General features: G+C 33.8%; 1 long non-coding RNA gene across 1 annotated transcript; it reads right to left on the bottom strand.

The window, feature by feature from the left end:
- Positions 1–3,586: 3,586 nt before the first annotated feature.
- On the bottom strand, positions 3,587–4,264 carry LOC149629992 (uncharacterized). The gene is made up of 2 exons (XR_016374486.1): positions 3,742–4,264; positions 3,587–3,672 (listed from the first exon to the last, which is right to left on the bottom strand). It is a non-coding gene; the product is annotated as an uncharacterized LOC149629992 (long non-coding RNA).
- Between the last annotated feature and the right edge of the window lie 992 nt (positions 4,265–5,256).

The raw sequence follows: 5,256 nt of genomic DNA, 5'->3' as shown, positions 1-5,256 counted from the left end.
ATAGTTGATAAAAAGGCGGGGCGCAACGCGATTGGTCGGAGATCCCTATTTAAAATTATCCATGAAATTTCAAACTAATTGTCGTTTAAAAATCGTTCGGCGTTATTTCCTGGAGGTTTCACTATGCAGATTGGTCTCATAGAAGAATCAATAAAAAATTACTTTATTTTCCACTTCACCATCCCTTTAATGAACGTCTGATTTGTTTCAAAGTATCGCGCCACAAGACCAATCATTTATATATGCATAAAGTGCCATAACATCTAACAAGCATTATTACGACAAAGATTCGATACTCGATTATGAATTATCGCCATTTAAATCGAAGTTGCTAGATTTTGAATAAAAGCTGATTACTCGTGACCTATTCATCCGAATTGAATTTGGTGAACACTTTTCAAATATGAATCGACCCAAAGGAATCCGAAAATCGCATTTTTATCCTCGAGAATCCAATATTTTCAAAGTTGATAATTTTGACATTTCCGGTTTCCGGTATAAGTATGCATAGGACAACTGTGGAACGGGTAAAATATGAAAGAGGAGTGCAAAACCTTTATATAAAAAAACGTCTTGGTTTGGACCAAGGCTGAAAAAACAAACGATATGTGTGAGGTTTATCATTTGACTGAAGTTTCAGATATTATTTAGTTATTTTTATCCATTTAATCCTTAATCAATATTAAATTCAATCAAATGATTTTACTGTTAATCGTTCCATTCCCTCTAAATTAATTGAAAAAATTACATATCTACGCTTTTTCAAGAACAATTACATTTTCCGAAAACATTTTATCATGAAATTAATTATTTTGAAGGGAGTACGTGTTGAGGTATCAACATAGAATATTTGAAATATTCTATTGACTTTCTAAAAAGAGCAAGCGAACTTTGACATAATTCGAAAGGAAAATGTAAAAATTTAATCGAAATGCAACATTTCTATTGTCGCCTCTATGAAGAAAAGATTGCACTGCAATTTCCCTCTCCGTGCTTTAGAATTTCATTTGAAACGTCACCACCCCTTTCTACATTGTTGGCGCTACTTGTACACCGGTTGCGTATTACGCGTAATCATTTTAGCACGCTTAAAGACCATTTCGGAAAACACACAGGGGGCGAGGCCACCATTGGGGTATTCTCCCTCGCACCAAGGGTCACCGCCAGACGGTGCCAAAGTTCACTACAGGCAAGAGGCTAGTCAACTCGCTCTGTCTATAGCGGTGCTTCTAGGCGAGAGAGAGAGAAGGCCCCAATGGCGGCATCACCCTTGTGTTTTAGTTTCTCTGTATGTAATTTCTAAAATGGTCTACTCACTTATAAATGTACACAAATTACACTGAGTGATCGGTCCTTCAGGCGCTAGCGAGTGACAAGCCACAACCATAATCATTCATGTACACGAATGTTTAATAGTTTTAGGTTATTAAGGTTGGCGGGCAAGTCCGGAGAGTCACTAATGTGAAAAGGTTTCGAACTATATGGTATTATTGGCTGAGTGTGTTGCGACGGCTCAGATGACCCATACACTTGAACCACTGGTGCTTTTAAAAATTTTTATATTGGGAAAATAGAGGAAGGGGGGTCGGAGTAAAGTGTGACCTTCGCATAACTGGTAATGAATAATGTGTATACCCATATTATTTCCGCATGAAATGAAAATAACAAGTCATTGGTACTGAGAAGTATTTCTATTAATGTAATCTTTACCCTTACCTTTGGTTATATCAGAAGTAAGATAAGGGACTAGAAGTAACGAGGTAACCAAACTCTTCACTTGGCGATGAAAGCGGCATAAAATCGTCAAATGTGTTCACTAGTGCTAGGCTCTATTACCAATGTTAAGGCACTTTAAATCTAGTCCCTTATCTTACTGCTGGTTATATTTATACCGATATCATATTTTTCCTGTGCTACAGAGAGCCACCTACTAAACGAAACCACACAGGATAAACATTGTTGCTTTGTCTCAAGAAGACGACATAGTTTATAAATTAGTTTGAGAAAAAAAGTTCTTTATCATATTTTCCCTAACATCAGTCTTCTCAGAAACTTACTACAGATTTAAACTTTTTTGGTGCAAACTTGAAAATTTGTTAAGCCAGCAACAATTAAAACTATGTCCGTCAAGGTGCTTACAAGTTAGTGAGCAACCACACGAAATCCCTTCAAATTAATTAATTTCGGAAAATGTAATTGTTCTTGAAAAAGCGTAGATATGTAATTTTTTCAATTAATTTAGAGGGAATGGAACGATTAACAGTAAAATCATTTGATTGAATTTAATATTGATTAAGGATTAAATGGATAAAAATAACTAAATAATATCTGAAACTTCAGTCAAATGATAAACCTCACACATATCGTTTGTTTTTTCAGCCTTGGTCCAAACCAAGACGTTTTTTTATAATATCTGTCACTTCAGTCTTATTGTAAATAAAATTTGAATAATTTTATTTTTGCTTTACCGTCATACATTTGGGGTTGATCTATTTCTAATTGCTTAAAGAAGTACTTAAGTATCGTTAATTACTTTTAACTTATATTCAAAAACATTGATTTCGATAAGCAAATAATGTTGTACTCGAGGGGGTAGACACTTGAGAACTCAGGTGTACAATATGTCTTGAACTCAATGTACTGTCAAAGCTGAATTGTGAGTTCCGAAGGCTTTGAACTCAATGCACTGCCAAAGCTGAACTCTTTTTAACTCAGGTGTACACAGAGATCCAGAGCGTCTACCCCCTCGGTTGTACTTTATTTATGAAAGAAGTTTAAAAACGACGGTATTTGAAATATGGAAGAAAAATATTTGTTTCGTACACTGTATACATATACAGTGTTAGCTTCCTTTATGTAAAACCCCCAATACTGCCAACGGGAGATGTCATACTAAATTAATACAGGGTGTAAATAAATGTTTAGAATTCATGTTTATTTGAATTTTTTACCCTAATTGCAATGTTTAATATTTTTGCCATATATTCATCATTATGGTACCCTAAACTTTTGAATTTAGCGGTACTTTAAAGATAGTTTAAATTAACTTAAGTGTGAAATAGAAAATTTTGGGCTTTACCAATGGCTTGGGTAGTTTTAATCATAATAAAACAGTTTATTTAAAAGTTATTTGAGCTTTTATCCAAAAATGTATATTTTGGTTTAATTTCACGTTAAGTATATTAAATTGAGTTAAAATTAACGTAGGATTGTGTTTTGGCAGTGTACATTTAGGTTATAAAATGAGTTTAAATGTATGCATCACCTTAATTGCAATTTTTAGTGGAGTTTTCGATTCTCATTCTATGCTAAACTTTTGAATTTCGCGCCTATTAAGGTACTTTGGAGATAATTTAAATTAGCTTAAGTGTGAAAGAGAAAACATGGGGCTTTACCAACGGCTTGGGTAGATACAATCTTAATCAAGAACATCATTTAAGAGTTATCTGAGTTTTCATCCAAAAAATGTATATTTGGGGTTTAATTTCACGTTAATTATACTTAATTACGTTGAAATTGACTTGTCGTCAGTGCTCATTAAGCTTATAAAATGAATTTCAACAATTAATTCACCTTAATTCTAATGTTTAGAGGAGTTTTTGATTATTTCCAACAAATTGCGTTCAATTTTTATCATATCCTGTGCTAGGTTTGTGGTAACATAAAGATTATCTATACAATATGTTAATGAATGATGTTATTCTATAGTTTAGCTTGAATACCAGTAATTAAATCAAATACCTATACAATTCATAGCAATTTAAACCAATAAACAAACGGCAATGTGGACTGTGGAAATAGCAAACAACGTAACCCTCCGTTTCTAACGTGGTTACGTTGAGAGAATCTGTGATGTAAACCTGAAAATTATTTCACTAATTAAATTATATAACGACACTGTCCTCCTGGATTAACCAGCACAACTGTTACTTATGAATTGAACAATCCACTGTTGGTAACAAATAGTTTATAAAATGATAACGTAACATCACAGTATGACTGATTCAATAGGATCAAAATTGTTTTAACGAATAATCTGGTCCTCTACATTGGTTTAGTTTTAGGAATTATACCACACACCTTCACAATTAGTAGCATTTTAGTGAGATTAACAAATAATGAAACCGTGTATACCTGTCCTCAAATGAGAATGTTGAATTAAACGCGCTAACGTAAACAACACTCTTTTAACTGCCGTAGGGAAAACACATTGAACATTTTGTCATCTTTCCTGTAATATTTTGAAGTTGAATTCTTCACAGGGTGAAAACACTACCGTTGACTTCTAAACCATAATAATTTGGATAGATATGCCATTTTTTACTTAAAACTAGGAGCGCCAGCAAAAAAACAGTCATGATGAATACAGTATTAAGTTACGTAGCCTAAAACCTAGGCCCTAGGCAGTCTTGGAAATAGCACAGGTCCACAGGTCAAAAACCAGTTTATTAATTGCTCGGACCAGTTTTTTTATTCAAAATCCGGGGGTTACTGGTCCTTGGGACCAGTTTATTAATTGAGAATTTTTATGAAAATTCAGGAGGGACCAGTTTAAAAATTCTAGTCATTATAAATTTCTACTCCATGGATATAGCCTCCTAGCCTTGACATTTTCTCATTCTTGCCTAAGTTGCCTTCCTTGCTACAACCACAGCCCACTCGATCACGCTTTGGCTTCACACAATGTTTTTCCTATGTAAAAGCGCGTGTTGGTAATTATGAGCTTTTTCGCTCGAAAAATCCAAGGAGCCAGCTTTTAACATGACCGGCTATGGGAGGAACACAGTTATTTTGCCCTAATTTTGAAACTACTGGTGCAAACCTCTTGAAATTTTAAAGTGATGTGCAAAACAACGTTTGCTATGTTTTGGAAATTTTAAAAAGTTTCCCTTCTATAGTTTTTTTGTATAAATATTAGAACGAAAATTAGCCCTACTTAAAGGGCTTGGTCTTGGAACGGTTTAATAAGTTTTTCCGTTTCACTTGTTCGAATCTCTTGAAATTTTAGGTAGAGGCACATTGAACGGTTTTAAGTTATGATGCAAAGTTTCAAAGTTTTCAAAGAAACAATTCACTTCCAAAAAATTCATTAAAATTGTGCTTGTGCATAATCCTACAACCTATTTAGTCGCTTAGGGAAATTTTAGGAAAAAGACTATTCGTTTTAAAAGTTCGAAATTTTCCACAATAATTTAAAACCTTTAAATATGCCTTTCACTAAAATTTCAAGAGACTCGAACCAGTGAAGCTGAAGGA

Source organism: Phalangium opilio, unplaced genomic scaffold (genome assembly GCF_054372755.1).
Source record: "Phalangium opilio isolate 3A_F unplaced genomic scaffold, DU_Popi_V2 ptg000105l_1, whole genome shotgun sequence".
Classification (NCBI taxonomy): Eukaryota; Metazoa; Arthropoda; class Arachnida; order Opiliones; family Phalangiidae; genus Phalangium; species Phalangium opilio.
The sequence above is the reverse complement of the archived record's forward strand: the minus strand, read 5'-3'. Positions and strand labels throughout refer to the sequence as shown.